This window comes from Chiloscyllium punctatum, chromosome 23 (assembly GCF_047496795.1).
Source record: "Chiloscyllium punctatum isolate Juve2018m chromosome 23, sChiPun1.3, whole genome shotgun sequence".
In the NCBI taxonomy this organism is placed as follows: Eukaryota; Metazoa; Chordata; class Chondrichthyes; order Orectolobiformes; family Hemiscylliidae; genus Chiloscyllium; species Chiloscyllium punctatum.
Genome location: NC_092761.1, coordinates 92095867 through 92119202, shown reverse-complemented (window position 1 = coordinate 92119202; position 23336 = coordinate 92095867). Strand labels below are relative to the sequence as shown.

General features: G+C 46.4%; 1 protein-coding gene across 3 annotated transcripts in view; it reads left to right on the top strand.

Annotated features, from left to right (window-relative positions):
* The first annotated feature begins 1001 nt into the window (after positions 1-1001).
* LOC140494255 (ubiquitin carboxyl-terminal hydrolase 2-like) overlaps positions 1002-23336 on the top strand; it is a 114873-nt gene continuing 92538 nt past the window's right edge. Inside the window, exons 1-2 of one of the 3 annotated variants that reach the window (XM_072593505.1) lie at positions 1002-1077; positions 7723-7828. The gene's annotated coding sequence lies outside the window, so the exon portion shown is untranslated. Of the gene's footprint in view, positions 1248-7722; positions 7829-17187; positions 17479-23336 lie in introns of those variants that run through there. The other 2 variants (XM_072593504.1, XM_072593507.1) reach the window with 2 other exon arrangements.

The window sequence follows — 23336 nt, the reverse complement described above, 5'->3', positions numbered from 1 at the left end:
TCTTTACTGTAGCAAGTTCTTCTGGTCTAGAATGGACTGAGTGTGGTTCAATGGAAGGATTCAAAGGGGAATGTAGCAAAGACAGGAGAGTGATCCAAAGTGAATGGTTCTTGCAGAAAGCTAGTACAGACATAACCGGCCGAATAGCCTCTCCCACTCTGTCACAATTCTGATTCTATTTAATCTGTGCAGATCCAAGATTTCTGACGATGATTCGGAGGGGAGCAGAGACTGAGTAATCTCTCTGTGGGGCTGGGATTGGGGGGGGTCAGGAGGAATGGGGGCAGTTCAACAGGTTTAGACTGGACTCTAATCTGCTTTAGCTGGTCCCACTACATCGTCCCGGCCCCGGCCCAGGCCCACTAGCCCCCTGGCTCTGGGTCACTCGCCCCCGGCCCTGGGTCACTCGCCCCCCCGGCTCTGGGTCACTCGCCCCCTGGCTCTGGGTCACTCGCCCCCGGCCCTGGGTCACTCGCCCCCCCGGCTCTGGGTCACTCGCCCCCCCGGCCCTGGGTCACTCGCCCCCCCGGCTCTGGGTCACTCGCCCCCTGGCTCTGGGTCACTCGCCCCCCCGGCCCTGGGTCACTCGCCCCCCCGGCTCTGGGTCACTCGCCCCCTGGCTCTGGGTCACTCGCCCCCGGCCCTGGGTCACTCGCCCCCCCGGCTCTGGGTCACTCGCCCCCCCGGCCCTGGGTCACTCGCCCCCCCGGCTCTGGGTCACTCGCCCCCTGGCTCTGGGTCACTCGCCCCCCCGGCCCTGGGTCACTCGCCCCCCCGGCTCTGGGTCACTCGCCCCCTGGCTCTGGGTCACTCGCCCCCGGCCCTGGGTCACTCGCCCCCCCGGCTCTGGGTCACTCGCCCCCCCGGCTCTGGGTCACTCGCCCCCCCGGCCCTGGGTCACTCGCCCCCCCGGCTCTGGGTCACTCGCCCCCCGCTCTGGGTCACTCGCCCCCGGCCCTGGGTCACTCGCCCCCCCGGCGGTGTTGTTTTCCGGTCGTGAACCTGACGCTGGCAGGATGCACGCAGTCCGTTCCGGAGCTTTCATTTCTTTAATGGGTCACTTGACACTGGGATCTGGTGAGTGTTGGCCATCGCGGGAGCCGCGGTTTGAGCCGCGCTCGGTTCTGCTGGGACTCAGGTTCCGGGAAGGAGACCGGGACCGGGACCGGGACCGGGAGAGGGAGAGGGAGAGGGAGAGGGAGAGGCCCCGGGAGCCTAAACCTTCCTGGAGCAGCTTCACTGGGGCTGTAAGTGCAAACCCTGGAGATATTTATCTGTTTAAATTCTTTGTGATTCTAAACAGAAAGCTGAAATCCAACGATTGGGATGACGGAGCGAGCTAACGATCAGGAGAGGGGCCGGGGGGGGGTGGGGGTGGGGGGGCTCTGAGGGTGGGGGTGGGGGTGGGGGTGAGGGTGGGGGTGGGTGGGGGGGCTCTGAGGGTGGGGGTGGGGGTGGGGGTGAGGGTGGGGGTGGGTGGGGGGGCTCTGAGGGTGGGGGTGGGGGTGGGGGGGACTCTGAGGGTGGGGGTGGGGGTGGGGGGGACTCTGAGGGTGGGGGTGGGGGTGAGGGTGGGGGGGGGTGGGGGTGAGGGTGGGGGGGGGTGGGGGTGAGGGTGGGGGGGGGACTCTGAGGGTGGGGGTGAGGGTGGGGGGGGACTCTGAGGGTGGGGGTGAGGGTGGGGGGGGGACTCTGAGGGTGGGGGTGGGGGTGGGGGGGCTCTGAGGGTGAGGGTGGGGGTGGGGGCTTTTCATATCTTGATGGGATGTGAGCGGGGGCGGCGGGGCCAATCCTTCCTGCCCGTCCGGAGGTGCAGCTCTCCCGCCTGAACCGCGAGAAGGGACAGCCCTCTCTCCCTGTGCCCATAGGCAGGGAGTTCCGGGATTCTGACCCAGTGACACTGAACACATGGCCATATGTTTCCAAACCAGGATGGGGAGCGGCTTGGGACCTGAGGAACTTGCAGAGGGTGGTGTTCCCATGGATCTACTGCCCTGGTCCATTTTAGGTGGTACATTTAGAAGATGCCTTGGTAAGTTAAAGCAGTGGATGCCCATGTCAAACTTTTTGAGTATTGTAGGAGCTGCACCCATCCAGACAAGTAGGGAGTATTAGAGTTGAAGAGTGTGGTGCTGGAAAAGCACAGCAGGTCAGGCAGCATCCGAGGAGCTGGAGAGTCAACGTTTCAGGCATAAGCCCTTCATCAGGAATGAGGCTTGTGGGCCAAGGGCACTGAGAGATAAATGGGAGGGGAGGGGGGGGAGGGTTGGGGTTGGGGGAAGGAAGCTGGGAATGCAATAGGTAGGGGAGAAGAGTGGAGTGGACAAGTGGGAAGGAAGATGGACAGGTAGGACATGTCCGAAGGGCGGTGCCGAGTTGGAGGCTGAGGACTGTGATAATGTAGGGGGAGGGGAAATGAGGAAACTGTTGAAATCCAGATTTATCCCGTGTGGTTGCAGGGTCCCAAGGTGGAATATGAGGCGTTCCTCCTCCATGTGTCGGGTGGTAATGGTTTGGCAGTGGAGGAGGCCCAGGACCTGCATGTCCTTGATGGAGTAGGAGGGAGGTTGAAGTGTTTAGCCATGGGGCGGTGGGATTGATTGGTGCAGGTGTCCCAGAGATGTTCTCTGAAACGTTCCGCAAGTTGGCATGACCATGTTCCTTCCCATCTATCCGCTCCACCCTCCTCTCCGACTTATCACCTTCAACCCCACCTGCATCTACCCATCACATTCCCTGCTACCTCCTCCCAGTCCCACCCCCCCCTCCTATTTATCTCTCAGCCCCCTTGGGCCACAAACCTCATTCCTGATGAAGACCTCCTCAGATGCTGCCTGACCTGCTGTGCTTTTCCAGCACCACATTTTTTGACTTTGATCTCCAGCATCTGCAGGCCTCACTTTCTCCAAGTGGGGAGTATTCCATCCCACTCCTTGTAGCTGGTGGACAGGCTTTGGAAAGTTAGGGTGAGTTACTTGCTGCAGGATTCCCAGCCTGTCCTATTTATGCAGCTTGTCCAGTTCAGTTTCTGGTCAGATGGTAATTCTGCAGATGTTGATTCTGGAGGAAGTTAGTGATAATAACAATGTTAGATTTGCTCTCAGTGGAGGAGGTTACTGTCTAGCACCTTGTGGTGTAACGAGTGGTCCTTCCCATGCAGAGGGCTTGGAGGACAGTAATTTAACAAAAACCTCTGTCTTGTTCTGAAGATGAGCCTGTCATTAGACTGAGTTCCTATGGGTACTGTCAACCACCATCAATGCGCCCCTTGAGCTTTCTTTACCACTTTTCTAGCTGATCTAGCTGATCCTAGCTGATCCAATTGGAACATCATCTCCTCATTCTAAAATAGCCGAAAATCTCCGGCTGCTTATTCATCTGGAATTCATCTACATCTGCCTTTAAATGATTCAATGACCCCACTCCACTGCTCTCTGGAAAACAGAGTTCCAAAGTCTTAGAGAAACAAGGAAACTTGGAATAGGAGTAAAACCATTTGGCCCTTTGACTCCATTTGGCTCCATCATTCTGGATGACTTTAGCTGATCCTGTATGTCAGTCGGAGAGGAAGTTGAAGTGTTTAGCCATGGGGCGGTTGGTTGATGCATTTTCCTGCTTTCTCCCCAGTCTCCTTGATGCCTTCAATATCTAAAAATGTATCTATCCCATTTTTGTATATAGTCATTGATCTGACCTCCACAACCTTCTGTGGGAACTGTTATGACACGGGGTAAATCCCTCTGCTAATTTAAACCCACCTCACACCTTATTCTGTTAAATTTGGAGAGGCAAAGAACTATCGCAGAAATTAACATTTTTATTATTTAAGTCCAACAGAGAACATTGAAGCAACAGTTATTTACAACCCCTTCCTCTTAAACCAATCTTTTACCTCCCACTCTACAATACTGGTCTGATTTTTAAAAATCCCAGATTAAGATTTACAAAAAAAAAATCACGTTTCAAACCCAGCCAGATTTGTCAATTCTCCTTTGTAGATTTCACTCTGTGCATTTTCTTCTGAGTTTTCCTGGCTTGTCTCTTCGGTCTTTTGCTGCACAACGTTTCTGATGGACAGGAACCTTTCAGAGAGTTATTTGGCTAGCAGTCTATATTTGTTGGTTTTCTTGGCAGTTCTCCCCCTAACAGTTCAAAAAAATCTGGTTTTATACCCCAAAACATCGGATCATTTCATTGGTTTGATGTCATCAAAACATGAAATTCAAATTTGATTGGATTTTGGTATCTTGGGGCATCTTAAACTGATTGGCCAAATTCAAATTTGTTGTGTATCATGGCAACTCAGTTGCACTATTGGTTTCACAGTCAAATGTTACATTTTAAATTCTTTCAGCACAGTCTGTGCCTCTCTAAGTCCGTGCCAGCTTTCAGTCTCTCTTAAAGGTACAGTACGCACCTACATCTTCATAACAATAACAAATTCCATAGGTTGACCACTCTCTCAGTGAAGAAATGTTCCTTTATCTCAGTCTTAAAGCTGTGACCCAGGTTCTAGACTCCCCAGCCAGGGGACTGTCCTCGCTGCATCGAATCTGTACAGCTTTGTTATAATTTTATACGTTTCAATCAGATTCTCTCCTTCTAAACACCAGTGAATATAAGCCCTGGTTGAGCTGATCTCTCCTCATGTGAAAATGGAGTTAAAGCTCCAGGAAGGTTAGTGTTGACCTTATTAGATAGTACTGCAGCCCTAAAGGCCTGAATGGACTGATTCAAATGGTCAGAAACCACTAAATCCTTCAGAATTTCTGTGTCATTTCTGTAGCAAAGCTCTTTCCCTTGCTAGCTCAAGCTGACACACAGTTAAATCTGTGCAGGTCTGGGCAATGCGGTTGGTCAGTGCTGTGTTGTGTGGGATTGCAGCTGATCCATTATGTTACACAGCGTTGATACACTATATCGCTGCTGTTTCATTGTGCAGGATATTTGTAACCATTGCAGGAATTGGATACTTCAGGAATTGTAGCAATTAGATTTCTTGTGAAATGTGTCATTCTGAATTTTAAAAATCCTAATGTGGTAGGAATTTTCACCATCCCAAATTTTCTAAAATGTTTTACAGTTTTACTGCATCCCTCCATGACAAAGAACACCGATTACTGCCTCGGGTTTTGAATGTCGATCCTGTTGTAAAATTTTTAAAAATGCCGTCTTATATACAATAAGATCCTTGAAATGACCAGATAATCAGTTTTAGTGACAGTGGCTGAGGAATAAATATTGCCTGTAACTCCAGGGAGAGTTCCTCAGCTCTCCTTGAAACGGGATCTATTCTGTCAACCTGAAAGAGGCCTTGCTGTAATGTTGCATCCCAAGTGTGTTTGGATTAAAGAATACACACCAGGCCTTCAATAATAGAACATGCAGGGAAACAGTACTGACTACTATTAGGCACAGGAACATTCCAACGCAGTGATTAGCATGTAAAGGGTTAAACTTCCAGTCTTGTGTGGATGGAGTGTTAGAATTAATCAGTGTAATCAGACCCAGTGTACAAGGTCTATAACTTGCTTATTGCAAGTGGAACCACCAGTTCCTAGAAATAATATTCAATACTGTTTCAATTAACTATGTGGTTCAGTTTAGAGATTGAGAATTGGTTTTTCTTTTATTTGTTGCTGATAACCATCTAACAGCATCAAACCCTTTGTCTCAGCCCTACCTTGTAGCCTTGTGAAGTTTGTATTTGATGTGCAAATCCTGTAAAATAGATTTTGTTTATACCTGTAACTCACTTTTCTGTATAACCTTGAGCTGTATTTCTGGCCTGTTTTCTCATTGTGAAACATTTCGACTACCCTGGGGGAGGTAAGGTCATTACACAAAACACAAAGATTACAATTCTCACCTTTCATTTGTCCCCACTTTTCCTCCTCCAATCTCATTTTTATTTTAAAGGCTAATCTATATTTATATAAAAATGTAAGTTTTGAAAAGATATTCTTGTAAATTTGAACACTACCTATAGATGTATTGGGATTACTACCTGATTCACAGGCAAACAGGCAAAGGGTAAATAAGGTGGAAGTGAGGACTGCAGATGCTGGAGATCAGAGTCAAGATTAGAGTGGTGCTGGAAAAGCACAGCAGGTCAGGCAGCACCTGATGAAGGGCTTTTGCCTGACACGTTGATTTTCCTGCTCCTCGGATGTGGCCCGACCTGCTGTGCTTTTCCAGCACCACTCTAATCTTGAAAGGGTAAATAAAGTTGAGTTAAATGTGTGGCACAGAGTTTGGTGTGAAATGGGTTTCAGTTTGCAGGGCATTGGCACTAGGACTAGGGTAGAAGGGAACTGTTTTGCTGGAATGGGCTTCACTTGAATTATGCTAGGACCAGAATCATGGCAGACTGAATAACTAGGATCTGTGGAGAGGATTTGAACCTAATTAGAGGAGTGTTTTTGTTAGTGCGGGGTTGACATAGACTTACAAAGCAAAGGATATGGTACATTTCAAGTAGGGGGGGAGGTATTTAGATAAAGTGTACACTCATAGAAAATCTTCTAGGAGAAAGTGAGGACTGCAGATGCTGGAGATCAGAGCTGAAAGTGTGTTTCTGGAAATGTGCAGCAGGTCAGGCAGCATCCAAGGAACAGGAGAATCGACGTTTCGGGCATGAGCCCTTCTTCAGGAATGAGGAAAGTGTATCCAGCAGGCTAAGATAAAAGGTAGGGAGGACGGACTTGGGGGAGGGGCGTTGGAAATGCGATAGGTGGAAGGAGGTTAAGCTGAGGGTGATAGGCCAGAGTGGTGTGGGGGCGGAGAGGTCAGGAAGAAGATTGCAGGTTAGGAAGGTGGTGCTGAGTTCAAGGGTTGGGACTGAATCAAGGTGGGGGGAGGGGAAATGAGGAAACTGGGGAAATGAGGAAACTGGAGAAATCTGAGTTCATCCCTTGTGGTTGGAGGGTTCCTAGGCGGAAGATGAGGCGGTCTTCCTCCAGCTGTTGTGTTGCCATGGTCTGGCGATGGAGGAGTCCAAGGACCTGCATGTCCTTGGTGGAGTGGGAGGGGGAGTTGAATTGTTGAGCCACGGGGTGGTTGGGTTGGTTGGTCCGGGTGTCCCAGAGGTGTTCTCTGGAATGTTCCGCAAGTAGGCGGCCTGTCTCCCCAATATAGAGGAGGCCACATCGGGTGCAGCGGATGCAGTAAATGATGTGTGTGGAGATGCAGTTGAATATGTGGCAGATATGGAAGGATCCCTTGGGGCCTTGGAAGGAAGTAAGGGGGGAGGTGTGGGCGCAAGTTTTGCATTTCTTGCGGTTGCAGGGGCAGATGCTGGGAGTGGAGGTTGGGTTGGTGGGGGGTGTGGACCTGACGAGGGAGTCACGTTGGGAGTGGTCTTTTCGGAACACTGATAGGGGAGGGAAATATATCCTTGGTGGTGGGGTCTGTTTGGAGGTGGCGGAAATGGTGACGGATGATACGATGTATATGGAGGTTGGTGGGGTGGTAGGTGAGGAGCAGTGGGGTTCTGTCCTGGTGGCGATTGGAGGGAAATGGTGATGGAAGATCGCCACCAGGACAGAACCTCAGCCCCTATGTCTTATGATCTTATGGAATCTCATTCTGAAAACACCCTCTTCTTACCCACAAGATACAGATTGGCTGAAATGCTCTGGGGGTATGTTCAGGAGGTGCTCACAGTGAGGGTTATGTTTTTGGGGAGAGCACGCCTTTAATCTTTCCATTTTCCATTTTTAGATCCCTGGCACTTTAGTTTCTTCAACTGAGACCAGATGTGGAGTAAACAGGATTCCCTGCAGAAGGAAAGTTCAGATGCTGTGACGACTGGAAACAACCAGAGCAGGTAAACCTGTACCGAGCTGCTGCTTGGAGTCAGACTTGCATCTATGTTGCATTCTTCACCCTCTCAGTACATCCCAAAGCACTTTGCAACTGATTAATTCTTTCTGAATTGTAGTCAGGAACAGCAATCATTTTGACAATGTTTAAATTCTGTGAAATTGGTTGTGGGATTAATATTGATAAATACATGAGGAAGGCCTCTTGTGTTGAAACAGTGCTGGAGCATCATCTATGTCTACCAGCCTCTGCTGGAATCGGCCACCCTTTGTTTTAACCTTAAGGATAGCAATTACATTTCTCTGTAGTCAGATTCACCCTCCTCTACAGTCTCACAAACACTAACCCCCCCCCCCCCCCCACCATTCATAACCCCTCACACTCCTACCCCTCCTCCCACCCCCCACCCCTCCCTCCAATTAACAACAACAATAAATAAGTGGAGACAGGATCAGGTTCCTCAGATGGCAGCTAAGTCTGTAACTCACATTTGCTCCAGATCCTTTAAAGCCCTTCAGTGGATCAGACAATTTGGGAGCTGGTGTGGACCATTCTGGCCCTCAAATCTACTCTGCCAATCAATAGAATTGTGACCAATCAGCAACCTTGATTCCCCCTTCCAACCTGACTTCCCAATCCTTGATTTTGTTAAAGTTCAGAATGATAATCTTAAATATAGTCAGTATCAAAGTATCAACAACTCGGAGCGGTATAAAATTTGAGAAGATTACCCTTGAATAAAAAACTCCAAACTGTGCATCCGGGGAAATCCAGCTCCCAGCATCTACTTCCTCAAACCCACTAAGAATGTTTCAATGAGATCATCTTTTATTCTCCTAAAATCTAAGGAATACAATCCCATTCTAGAACTCTCTACACAAGTTAAACCTTCCATCCCAGGAGTGAATCTAGTGAACACTCATTGATTTTAAAAAAACCGTCTAAATTAAACAGCCCCTAAAGACGCGGTAGACAGCATCTATTTTGCACTGTACATCAATCTCTCAACAAATATCTCTCACACTCAAGCTCCAATTGTTTCGCAGCATCACAACCTCTTTAAACAGATTTCTGCTTCGTGTATCCAACTCTCTGTCTTGTCATTATTAATCTTGGAGAAAGTGGTGATTCCAGAGCAGGGTCTGGGAGCCATCCCTACGCTCCAACAAATGCAGCTGGGGTAGTTTGAATTTCTGAACACCACCATCACCCTGAACTCTACCAACTCCCAGAATATCAGAGTCAGTATAGGTAGAAGTTAGGAACAGCAAGGTAACAGCCACTGCTTTGGGGGTTTTCTACAGACCACCTAATAGCAGTAGAGAGATTGAAGATCTCATAGGCGGGCAGATTCTGGAAAAATGCAGATGTAGCAGGGTTGTTGTAATGGTTGATTTCAACTTTCCCAATATCGACTGGAACCTCCTTAGTGCAGATGGTTTGGATGGAGCCGTTTTTGTCAGGTGTGTTCAGGAGGGTTTCCTTACTCAGTATGTAGACAGACTGATGAGGGGAGAGGCCATTTTGGATTTGGTGCTCGGCAACGAGCCGGGACAGGTGTTAGATCTCATGGTGGGAGAACACCTTATTGACAGTGATCACAACTGTCTCACATTTAGCATAGCCTTGAGAGTGAAAGGAGCAGTTACCAAGGGAAGATATTTAATTGGGGAAAAGGAAATTATGACGCTATCAGACAGGAGTTGGGAATTACAGACCGGGAGTAATTGTTCCACAGAAAGGGCAAAGCAGACATGTGGAGACTACTTAAAGAGCAGTTGTTGTGAGTGATGCACGAATTTGTTCCTCTGAGACAGGTAAGAGGGGTAAGATTAAGGAACCTTGGATGATGAGAACAGAGGAACTTCTCGTCAAAAGGAAGAAGGCAGCTTCCTCCACCATATGGTGGAGGAAGCAAGGATCTAGAACAGCTTTAGAGGATTACAGGCTTGCTAGAAAGGAGCTCAGAATTGGACTGAAGAGAGCCAGGAGGGGGCACGAAAAAGGCTTGGCAAGAAGGTTGCGGGAGAACCCAAAGGTATTTTATTCGTACGTGAGGAATAAGAGCATGATCAGGGAGAAGGTTGGGCCGGTCAGGGATAGCGGAGGGAACTTGTGCGTGGAGTCTGAGCAGATAGGGAAACCCTAAATGAGTTTTTTGCTTTGGTTTTCACCAAGGAAAGGGAACTTGTTGTGAATGAAAACTTAGAGGAGCTGGGATACAGGCCTGACCAGATCAAGATTGGTGACGCTGATGTGCTAGAAAGTTTGGAAAACATTAAGATTGATAAGTCCCCAGGGCCAGACCAGATTTATCCTCGGCTGCTCCGGTAAGTGAGAAAGGAGGTTGCTAAGCTGCTGGCGAGGATATTTGCCTCCTCACCCTCCACAGGAGTCGTACCGGAGGATTGGAAGGAGGCAAATGCTGTTCCTCTTTTGAAGAAGGGTAATAGAGAAATCCCTGACAATTACAGACCAGTCAGTCTCCCGTCTGTGGTCAGCAAAGTTTTGGAAAGAATTCTGAGGGATAGGATTTATGACTATTTGGCAAAGCATAGTGTGATTAAAGGCAGTCAGCATGGCTTTGTGAGGGGCAGGTCATGCCTCACAAATCTTATTAAGCTCTTTGAGGAGGTGTCAAGATAGTTCGATGACGGTTGAGCAGTAAATGCGGTGTATATGGACTTCAGCAAGGCATTAGATTAGATTAGATTATTTACAGTGTGGAAACAGGCCCTTCGGCCCAACATGTCCACACTGACCTTCCGAAGAGCAACCCACCCAGACCCATTCCCCTACATTTATCCCTTCACCTAACACTATGGGCAATTTAGCATGGCCAGTTCACCTAACCTACAGTTCCCCATGGTAGACCCATTCATAAAGTCAGGAAGTATGGGATACAGGGAGACTTGGCTATCTGGATTCAGAATTGGCTAGCTGACAGAAGGCAGAGAGTGGGTTGAAGATGGAAAGTATTCTGCCTGGAGGTCAGTGTTGAGTGGGGTGCCGCAGGGCTCTGTTTTTGGGCCTCTGCTCTTTGTAGTTTTTATAAATACCTTGGATGAGGAGGTTGAGGGGTGGGTTAGTAAATTTGCTGATGACACAAAGGTTGGGGGTGTCATTGATAGTACAGAGAGCTATTGCAGGCTGCAGGGCGACATAGACAGGATGCAGAGCTGGGCTGAGAAATGGGAGATGGAATTCAACCTGGATAAAAGCGAAGTGATGCAATTTGGAAGGTTGAACTCGAATGCTGAATATAGGATTAAAGACAGGATTCTTGGCAGTGTGGAGGAACAGAGGGATCTGGGTGTGCAAGTACATAGATCCCTCAAAGTTGCCACCCAAGTGGACAGGGTTGTTCAGAAAGCATATGGTGTTTTGGCTTTCATTAACAGGGGGATTGAGTTTAAGAGCCGTGAGGTTTTGCTGCAGCTCTCCAAGTCCCTGGTGAGACCACACTTGGAATATTGTGTCCAGCTCTGGTCGCCCTACTATAGGAAAGATACAGAGACTTTGGAGAGGGTGCAAAGAAGGTTTACCAGAATGCTGCCTGGACTGGAGGGCTTGCCTTATGAAGAAAGGTTGAATAAGCTTGGACTTTTCTCCCTGGAGACAAGGAGGAAGAGAGGAGACCTGATCGAGGTGTACAAGATAATGAGTGGATTAGATCGAGTCAATAGCCAGAGACTTTTCCCCAGGGCAGGATTGGCTGGTACGAGGGGTCATAGTTTGAAGATATTAGGAGGAAGGTATAAAGGAGATGTCAGAGGTAGGTTCTTTACGCAGAGAGTTGTGAATGCAGGTGGTGGTGGAAACAGAGTCATTGGGGTTATTTAAGCGACTGCTGGACATGCACGTGGCTAGCAGTGAGTTGAGGGGTGCGTAGGTTAAGTTACTATATCTTACATTAGGATTAAATCTCGGCACAACATCGTGGGCCAAAGTTCTGTGCTGTACTTTTCTATGTTCTATGACAGTGTTCTTTGGTAAAACAATACTTTGTCGAAGTACAACAAGGGTCAGTTCAGGTATCAGATCTTCTCTCTGTCTCAAATGAATGTAAACAGTATCTACATGAGTAGGAAATGCCTTTTTGTTTGCAACTGCAGGGAATGTCAAATTCCAATGTTTGTTTTTTCTTGAGATGCAAAGATTATACAGAACTCCTTTAGAATAAAATAAACATTTATTCTCACAAGTACCTTTACATGAAAAATAATGAAAAAGCTTGATAAATTGTCCCTATATTAGTGAGAGAAGTCATACATAATAATAAAAAGCAAATTAAGATAAAGTTCCCCAAGGTTCAGTTAATGGCTCCTGCACTGGGGGAAGCTGATTAAGGAATGATGATGACATGGTTGGGTTGGGATTGTCTTTCCTGTCCTTCAGGCATCCAGACCCAGCTGTGACCTGAGGGCTTGGCCCAGCTGGCATGGGGGGAGTCAGCCCGGGATTTGTTCCTTGCTCACTGGAGACCCCAGCCCGGGGTGGAGCTATGTCCGGGCTCATCCTGGTATTACTGCCAGAACCCCCCCTCCTTCACCTGCCATCTCTGGGCTTAAAGAAGAGCAAATGAAGAAAAAAAGAGTTCAAGTAAAAAGTAGAAAAACAATGGAAGACAGAAAGCAGACAGGAATGGACAAGCTCCCCACTCCCCCTCACTCCCTCTCCCCGCCCCTCCCTCGCCCCTTCCCCTCTCCCCCTCCACGCCCTCTCTCCCCTCTTCCCCTCCATGCCCTCTCTCCCCTCTTCCCCCTTCTCTCCCCCCCACGCCAACCAACCTCCTCCACCACCACCCCCATCACCACCACCGTGAAAGAATTTAGTCCCCTTTCTTGTCACAGAGTTGTAGAGCTGTACAACATGGAAACAAATTCTTAGGTCCAACTTGTCCGTGCTGACCAGATATCCTAAATTAATCTATCTCCATTTACCAGCACCCGGCCCATATCCTTCCAAACCCTTCCTATTCATATACCCTTCCAAATGCCTCTTAAATGTTGCAATTGTACCAGCCTCCACCACTTTCTCTGACAGCTCATTCCATACACGTACCACCCTCTGTGTGAAAAAGTTGCCCCTTAGGTCTCTTTAATATCTTTCCCCTCTCACCCGAAACCTATGCCCTCTAGTTCTGGACTCCCCCAATCCCAGGGAAAAGACCTTGTCTATTTATCCTATCCATGCCCCTCATGATTTTGTAATCCTCTATAAGGTCACCCCTCAGCCTCCGACCCTCCAGGGAGAACAGCCCCAGCCTGTTCAGCCCCTCCCTATAGCTCAGATCTTCCAACCTTGGCAACATCCTTGTAAATCTTTTTTGAACCCTTTCAAGTTTCACAACATTATTCATGTAGCAGGGAGACCAGAATTTCACACAGTACTGTATTCCAGAAGTGGTCTAACCCATGTCCTGTACAGCTGTAACATGACCTCCCAACTAAAGGCAAGCATACCAAACACCGCCTTCATTATCCTGTCTACCTGCGACTCCTTTATGTGCACAGTTTGTTTAAATGTATAAAGTATTTTTTTGCAATGAAAAGTAATGTTGCCAGCACTCAGCAGGAGAGGGATAACAAAATGACCCTGAACCTACAATACCTCTTCGGTTTCTAATTCCAAACTGAGAGGGCTCCTCTTCAAAACAATGACGGTCCCCATTCCTGAGGATTTCAGGTTGGGAGTTTTTCTCTCTCTCTCTCCAAGCCAGGATCCAGTTCCTGGAATCTTTCTGATCCTGAGGCTGTGTTGCAATGCGCGCTTTTCCGGAAGCCGAGACTGGAAACTGTCGGGACAGTGTCAGGGGCCTGTAGCTGGCCCACGTGAAACTGTGGTTGGGGGTCCCACAGCACACGCTGTGTGTCCACTCCTGCGCGGGACTCCGAGCTGCTCAGAGTTAGTGGCATGGGCCGGGCTGACCCTTCTCTGTTACACTGATCACTTACTGACTGTCACTCGGAGAGTTACTGATGTGAGAACATGCTGAAACACATCGTATCCACTGTGTTCAACACCGAGGATTTAGGTAAAAGGATCGAAAGTGGACAGAGAGAAATTGTTATCAGAAACTCTGAGTCTGGCAGCATCTGTGCGGAGTTCTGAAGTAGACTCAAGGTTTTGGTTACAGTATCTCTTCCTCAGTCTGTTTTTGTTTCTGATTTCCAGCATCTGCAGTTCTTTGGATTTATATTTGTTTAAGAGAGAAATTGTTTCTTGGTAGGGAGTGACGATTGGAATCTTAAATTTAGAGGCAAGTCATTTAGAGGTGGAGATTGGAAAATCTGGAACTCTGTCCCAAAAAGCTGTTGAGGCAGGACTTTGATCATTTAAAAACTGAGATTGAGGGATTTTTGTTGGGTACAGTACAGTATTAAGGAACATGGAGCCAAAGTAGATCAGTGCAGTTAAGGGACAGATGAGCTGTGAAGTAATTGAATGTTTGAACAAGGTGTGAGGGGCTGAACGGCCTCCTTTCCTCGTATTCTTCATCAGTCTCTCATCCACAGACAAACCAGGCCTGAGCGTTCTTAGCCTCTAACATGAGGTCAGACATTTTCAGACTATGACTAGATTCCTCCTGCCTCTTAATTTTGTACAAATGCAAGATGCTGTGTTGCTTTGAGGATTGGGCGGCATAATAGCTCAGAGGTTAGTACCATTGTGCCTCAACGCGAGGGACCTGGGTTTGATTCCAGTTTCGGGCGACTGACTGTGTGGAGTTTACACATTCTGTCATGTCTGCGTGGGTTTCATCAGGGTGCTCCAACTTCCTTCCACAGTCCAAAGATGCGTGGGTTTGGTGGACTGGCCATGGGAAATACAGGGTTACAGGGATGGTGTAGGAGGGGGTGGGTCAAACTGGCCTCTTTCTGCGCTGTAAGGACTCTGTGATTCGATGAGATGCTTGTGTTTTCAGTCAAATGCAGAATGTGGTTTGGAAATGGGCCGTGAATTCAGCTCGAAGGGTGACTTCATTCTTAGTGAAAATGATTTCAATTGATATTGTATCATCTGTATGAGGAGACAAAGAAAGGAAAAGACTGACTTTTTCAAATAAAACCTTGTGCTTGGTTTACAGTTTAAATATTTCTGGGCAGCATATTTGAACACTTAATTGTCTTATCCAAAATTGAACAAATGGTGACTGTGTATTGGGAGCTAGTGACTTAGTATTACAGTTGCAGACTCTGGTTTAGGGTTTTAAAGAAGTCATGGTTGGATTCCATGTAAAGGTTAGGTGAATGGGCAACGATTTGTTGGATGGATTATAATGTGGGAAACTGTCAAATTGTCTACTTTTCTGGGAAGAATAGAAAAGTAGCACATTATGTAAATGGAGGGAGATTACAGAATTCTGAGGTACAGAGAGATCTGGATGTCCTGGGACATGAATCATATAAATGTAGTATACAGATACAGAAAGTAAGACCAGAAGGCAAAGGAGCAGAAATTAGGCCATTCAGCCCATTGAGTCTGCTCTGCTGTTTAGACATGGCTGATAAGTTTCTCAACCTCATTCTCCCACTATAAGACCAAATTGGGTGACTGTAGAGGTTATTGATGCTTTACTGTAAGGGGATTGGAATATAAAAGAGGCTTTTACTACAGTTGTACAGCATGTTGGTGAGATCCCATCTGGAGTACTGTGTACAGGATGGGTCTCCTTATGGAAGAAATGATGTGATTACATTAGAGGCAGGTTCACAGAAGGTTCCGTTGACTGAAACCTGAGATTGGGGGTTCGATGAAAGCGATTCAACATGGAAAGGTTAGGCTAGCTGAGCCAATACACATTGGCATTTTGAAAAACGGGGGAGATGATCTTATCGAGATATACAAGATCTTGACAAGTAGATGCATAAATAATGTTTCATCTTGTGGGAGAGAAGGGACACACAAACAGAAATTGCTGGTGAAACTCAGGAGGTCTGGCAACATCTGTGGAGAGTTCTGAAGGAAGGTCACTGGACCCAAAATGTTAACTCTGCTTTCCATCCACAGATGCTTCCAGATCTGCCAAGTTTCTCCAGTAATTTCTGTTTTTGTTTCAGATTTTCAACATCCACAGTTCTGTGGGGTTTTTTTGTTTAGAATAAGGCAACATAATTTAATAATAAGTGTCTTCTAAAACAGACTTGAGGAAAAATAATTTTTCTCAGGCTTGTGAATCTTTGGGAATCAGTTTTCTCAGGTTTGTATGTTTATTCCTCTATGAGAGGGCCCGATGCTTGGGCTTTCCTTATCAAACTGTACACCACTTTGATACGTTTGACTTGTTTCTTCAGACAATGAAAATCCAGTCCTTGGACTCCACTCAGTGACCCCGTGGAGTAAGGATATCATGTGGGTGCACTGTGAAAGTAGTGGTCCCGGGTGGTGTGTCAGGACTTCCAAAATTCCTGGAATGTTTAAAAGGAGCTGCAGAAAGCCAGCTCCTTTCATTTTCCAGTTAACCTGTTAAGCTTGTTGGTAAAAACAATGACTGCAGATGCTGAAAATCAAATACTGGATTAGTGGTGCTGGAAGAGCACAGCAGTTCAGGCAGCATCCAACGAGCGATTACCAGGCAGGAGAGGGTAGGGATGAGAAGGGTGAATGGTCATGAAGATATTAGTATACACATGTTGGGAGCACAGAAAGGAGATGATTTTTATTGCTGCGGCTCATTTGAAAAATCATCAAAGTGAGGTATTCAGGCAGTGGCACAAAGTTTGATCAGAGCAGATTATGTATCTAACAAATGAATTTTTGAGGACTTGTTTGGACTAGCAAAATGCTGGATTTTATTCTCCTGTCTCTTCCATTGCTAACCCAATCAAGTCTGCTACCTGCCTTTGTAAAATGCCATCTCCAAATAGTGTTCGGCACCACTGGGTGACTCCAAAGTCTGCATTCCTGATGAAGGGCTTATGCCCAAAATGTCGACTCTCCTGCTCCTGGGATGCTGCCTGACTGGCTGTGCTTTTCCAGCGCCACATTTTCCACTCTGACTCTAAAGTTGCTTCAGATGCAGTTTGTTTCTCTGCATTTAAAATTGCATTGCATCACTGATGTGGTATGGGGTCGGGTCCCAGAAATGATTGAGGGGTCATGTTCTGAATCCTGGATTGAGAATCCAGCTCCAAAGACCCAGCTGTTGCCGGTGGAATGTACTTGGGCTTACTGCTTTACCAGCTGGCCGTGTCTGTCATTGCCATCCTTATCAGGAAATGAAGAAAGAGGATAATTTTAGATTCACATTCCATTCTGTGCAAAGATAGCTAACCCCATGTTATTGCTTTCCCAATCCTGCTAGATGGGAATACGTAACCCAGCATTCTCAATCAACATCAGAGCTGGGAGAGCTGAAAGCGTGAACCATTGGAGGTTGGAGGAAGGACAGTGCTGATCTTTGGGTGATAACGCTGTTGTAGATTGAGTTTGTGGTTCGAGTGCCAAGGATTTGATTCCTGTTGCTAAAGCTCTGGGAGCAGATCTATACTGGTCAGGGACAGGGAATATTTCAGTTAGGAATATAACATTTCTGCTGAAAGTGCAGAAATGAACACAGAGAGTCGAAGATGGTGAAAGCTTTCTGTGTCTTCTTGTATTACACAGCAAGTGGGATCTCGACAGGCATGAATTCAGAATAGTTTGGAGTTGGTGAGTTTATAAAAAATGCAATATATGCCACGTGTTGTGGAATTGTAAACTGTTTATGAGAAGGTATTTATGTTTGTGAACTGGAATCGCGGCAAGAACAATTTGTATTGAAGTTTTAGTTTTTGTTTCATTTAGGGGTTGTTAATTTTCTCTCCTGTTTAGACTGTGGTGTGATAAGCATTAATTCAGTAACAGATGCCTATTTCATTTGCTTACTGTATTCTTTATCATGGGGCTGGTCATACTACCAAAGGACTTATTTATTTCATTTTGTAATTGTTTATGATTGAAACTAAATTTGGATAAGTTTAAAATTGCAGCTTGTAATTATTTATTAACATTACTAATTTGTTTCTAACAAACTCGTTGATTTGTTTTTTTTGTGGCTATTTTGTGACAGTTGACTGCAGTTTTTCCTCTTTTCATTGGGACTCTGTGAGGTTTGTCAATGTTCTGGGTATCATCTGCAGATCCCGGGAGATGGTCTTTATTGTGTTAAACTGAACTCCCAAAGTGTGTCGTTAAATAGCAAGATGTTAATGCTGGAATCAATAAGCTGTCATTTAACTATCCTACCAAACCTGTACAACACATACAGTGGGGGGGTTATGATTTGGAGATGCCGGTATTGGACTGGGGTGTACAAAGTTAAAAATCACACAACACCAGCTTATAGTCCAATAGGTTTATTTGGAAGCACTAGCTTTAGGTTAGGTACAGAGTAAAGCTCTCTTTACACTGTCCCCCATCAAACACTCCCAGGACAGGACAGCACAGGGTTAGATCCAGCGTAAAGCTCCCTTGACTTTTACAAATTGAAAGTAAAACTTCCTGAACATTGTTAAAAATCACACAACATCAGGTTATAGTCCAACAGGTTTATTTGGAAGCACTAGCTTTCGGAGCGCTGCTCCTTCATCAGGTGGTTGTGGAGTATAAGATCATAAGACACAGAATTTATAGCAAAAGTTTACAGTGTGATGTAATTGAAATTATATATTGAAAAAGACCTGGATTGTTTTTTAAGTCTCTCAACTTTTAGAATGAACACGTTGGTTTCAGTTCTTTCATATGTAATTGCTGAACATTTTTAAAGTTACATTCTCAAGTGAACTTTAACAATTGGTGCCATGTCCGTTCAGATAATGCACTGAAGGTGTGAGCTGTCCTGTGTGAGGCTGTCTGTGACACAATGTTCAAACTGATTCTAATCTAAAAAAAATGGATTTACAGAATCTTACAAGGATTCATGCAGTTTTTGAGCAAAATAAAATGTAATTCTGCAAACACAAATTCACCCCACAAACTTATAGGAGTGTGTGTCTGTTGGGGGAGAGGGGGTTTATGACTGTCTGTGAGAGGGTGTGTGTATGTGTGTCACTGTGGGAGTGTATCTGTGAGCGTAAGAGAGAACACCCGCATGACTGTTGGGTCTGTCGGAGTGTCGGTGTCTGTTTGTGAGTATGCGTGAGCATGCGTCCGTGTGTGCGTTTGTGTAGTGCAGTTGGGTCACCTGAGAATGTAACTTTAAAAATGTTCAGCAATTACATATGAAAGAACTGAAACCAACGTGTTCATTCTAAAAGATGAGAGACTTAACAAACAATTCAATCTTTTTCGATATATAATTTCAGTTACATCACACTGTAAACTTTTGCTAAATTCTGTGTCTTATGATCTTATACTCCACAACCACCTGATGAAGGAGCAGCGCTCCGAAAGCTAGTGCTTCCAAATAAACCTGTTGGACTATAACCTGGTGTTGTGTGATTTTTAACTTTGGTCACCCTAGTCCAACACCGGCATCTCCAAATCATCCCTCAACACTGTCCCCATCAAACACTCCCAGGACACATACAGAACAGGTTTAGATACCAAGTAAAGCTTTCTCCTCAAAGTCCCCATCAAACATTCCCAGGACAGGGACAGCATAGGGTTACACTCAGAGTAAAGTTCTTTCTATGCTGTTCCAACTATGTGCCTGTCAAAATTTTAGCACTTTCCACACCCAGCAGTGCTCTGGCATCTTGGAGTGAGATTACAAATGTCGAGTGAATTTCTGCATGCTGTGCTATTTCTGGAGCTACTGAAGATGGATTGTGCATGTCCATTCCATTTAGAACAGCATCAAACTGACAACATGGTGAGGTCATCAGTGTTGCATAGATTTGACTAAATGTTCCATGGATGAAAGTTTAATTTTCGTAATCCTAGTGCTTTAGGCTTCTGGAGTATTGAGTTACTGCATTACACACACTGCCTCATCTTGGGTGTGATCTGTGGGAAATTAAATATTAAGTTCATGCCTTTGGAATAACACACCACTGTGGATTGTGGGTAGAATCACAGGCATAGTTTCTAAGGAACCTGCTGAACTTGTTCTCACAGTCAGGGAGTAGTACTGTCAACTCTGAATCAGAAAGACTTGGACTCAAATTGTATGCAGAGGCTTAGCACATAATGTAGGGTAATGTAGGAGCACTGCACTGTCGGAGTGTCAGTACTGAGGGAGCGCCGCACTGTCGGAGGGTCAGTACTGAGGGAGTGCTGCACTGTCGTAGTGTCAGTACTGAGGGAGTGCCGCACTGTCGGAGGGTCAGTGCTGAAGGAGCACTGCACTGTCGGAGGGTCAGTGCTGAGGGAGCGCCACACTGTCGGAGTGTCAGTGCTGAGGGAGTGCCGCACTATCGGAGGGTCAGTGCTGGGGGAGTGCTGAGGCAGTGCCGCACTGTCGGAGTGTCAGTGCTGAGGGAGTGCCGCACTATCGGAGGGTCAGTGCTGGGGGAGTTCTGAGGCAGCGCCGCACTGTCGGAGTGTCAGTGCTGAGGGAGCGCTGCACTGTCAGAGGGTCAGTGCTGAGGGAGCGCCGCACTGTTGGAAGGTCAGTGCTGAGGGAGCGCCGCACTGTCGGAGGGTCAGTACTGAGGGAGTGCCACACTGTTGGAGGGTCAGTGCTGAGGGAGTGCCGCACTGTCGGAGGATTAGTGCTGAGGGAGTGCTGCACTGTCGGAGGGTCAGTGCTGAGGGAGCGCCGCAATGTCAGAGGGTTAGTGCTGAGGGAGTGCTGCACTGTCGGAGGTTTATCTTTTGGATGAGATGTTAAATAGATGTAGGTAAAAACAATGACTGCAGATGCTGAAAATCAAATACTGGATTAGTGGTGCTGGAAGAGCACAGCAGTTCAGGCAGCATCCAACGAGCAGCATAAATAGATGTGTTATAATCACCCCGGTTATGCTCCTTACCACCCTTCTCTCTCAGCACCTTCTTTGCGGTTGTAATACTGTAATCTGCGTTCTGTTCTGCTCACTAATTAACATTTTATGATATAATCAGCCAGTATAGCACGCAAAGCAAAACTCCAGCATCTCCCCTGTGAGATGGATTCTAAATGCAATGAACTTCATCTGCCACTTTCCTGCACACTCCACTAACCCATTTCTATCATTTTGGAGCTGACAGCTATCTTCGACGTGGCCAATGTTTGCCTCGTCTGCAAATTTCCAAATTACTCCCCCCATGTTGAGGTCAAAATCATTAGTGTATAAAGCAGCAGGGGTCCCAACACCAAGTCCTGCGGAACACCACTGGAAATAGCTTTCCATTCTCAAGGGAAAACCATTGATAATTACCCTTTGTTTCCTGTTAGTAAACCAATTTTGGATCAAATTCAACACCTTACCCTGTATCCCATGGGCTTTTACTTTTTAACCATCTGCCGTGTGGGAGCTTGGCCGATATCTTACTAAAATCCATGTAGACAACATCCACTGCATTAAGCGCTTCAGCCCTCCTTGTCACTTGCTCAATAATTCAATCAAATTTATAAAGCATGACCTTCGCTTAACAAAGCCATGGTGTATCTCCCTGACTACTGCATGCCTTTCTAAGTGACAGTTAATCCGAGCTCTCAGGATTGATTCTAACAATTTGTCCACTACGAAAGTAAGGCTGACTGGCCTGTAATTGTTTGGCGTTTTCTCTGTACTCTTTTGAGACAACTGAACCACATTTATATTTTCCCAGTTTTCCTGCACCTCCCCAGTTAAGCCCGTTGTAGTGCCTGTTTGAAGTTCAGTTAGGCCTCAGATTGTAAGTACATTTACATGGTTATAACATTCATTCCACATATCAAATGGTCTCTCAGCATCTCATTAAGGATTAAAGCAAAGTCACTTGCTGCTGCCAGTCGTGTTAACCTTGTCAATAACCCTGACAGGGATTCCCCTGTTTCTCGAATTGCTGAGTAAAACTGATGGCATCTCAGGATTGTAGAGGCTTGTGGGGGGGTCATAATGTTCCTTAACTAAATTAGTGAACTCTTGAAAGGGTTATAGTATCTTGTGCCTCAGAGAATGTTAGGCTTCTCATAACAGAAAAAGCTGAAGGTCCATAAGCTGTAAGGAAACGTACTCTTTGCTTTTCATCTGCCCCAATGTCATTTGCCTGGAAAAATAACACATTCTTTCGACCAGTCTAGGCCCAGTTTTTGATGGCAGACTTGACCAAGTCCAGCTTCCCAAATAATGCCATGGTACCAGAGATGCTTACCCCCAACTCAATGACAACTGTTGCATAAATCTCACCTGTAGCGTAACCACCTCTGAATATGTGTTATCCACAACATTCTCACCATGATGCTCTGCAGTGAGTCCACCCCCAGTTCCAGCTCTGATCATTTGTGAGCCATTAGTTGCAGATGGTCACACTCGCACACACATTCATCAAGGACACCGGGAGCATGCCTTATTTCTCACTTTGCACAAGGGGAGCACACCACGTGTCTGAGGTGTCCTGTCATGACTCCTCTCTAGATTAAACTAGTTACTCCCTTTCAGAGAATTTAATGGAGCCAGGGATCTTCCTTAGTTTCAAACACTTCTGTTACAATTGAAAGTCCCCACCTTTATTTAAGCAAATATATTTTAAAAACTGTAAGAAAATATCCCTCAGCAGTTGGCTATTTGCACTGTGACCACGTCACTTTCTGAACTGATGCTGAGCACTGTTGTCAGTCTTTCAGTTTTGGTAAAAACAATAACTGCAGATGCTGGAAACCAGATTCTGGATTAGTGGTGCTGGAAGAGCACAGCAGTTCAGGCAGCATCCGAGGAGCAGGAAAATCGATGTTTCGGGCAAAAGCCCTTCATCAGGAATAAAGCTGATGAAGGGCTTTTGCCCGAAACTGGATTTTACTGCTCCTTGGAAGCTGTCTGAACTGCTGTGCTCTTCCAGCACCACTAATCCAGAGTCTTTCAGTTTTACCTACTCCCTGTGTTCACCCAACTCCTGAGAATTACAATAAAGCTATTATGTGATCATGCTCTGTACAGATTGACTGCAGGGCTTTGCCTATAAAGCAACAATGGCTTCAGAACTGATTGTTTGATTAGTCTATAACACTACAAGACATACAAACAGAAGTTGCTGATTCAGCCCCTTGAGTCATGGGAGATAATGTTGATCTGACAATCCCCACCTTCACTTTCCTGCCTTATCCCCAGAACCCTTGATTTCCTCACTGTTTGAAAAAAAAAGTCTGTCTACCTCTACCTTGAATATACTTCATGACTCAGCCTCACCAGCCCTCTGTGGTAAAGAATTTCATAGATTCACTACCCTCTGAGAGCAGGAATTCCTCCTTATCTGACTTAAATTGGTGATCCCTTATTCTGAGAAGTGCCCCCTGGTCCTAGACTCTCCCACAAGGTGAAACAACTTCTCCACACCTAGCCTCAAGCAATCTTCTAAGTTTTAATTGCTAACCTCAGTAAGTACAGATCCAATCTGCTCAGCATGGCCTTGTAAGACAGTCCTTGAGTACCCGGGATCAACTTAATGACTGCCTCCAACCTAGT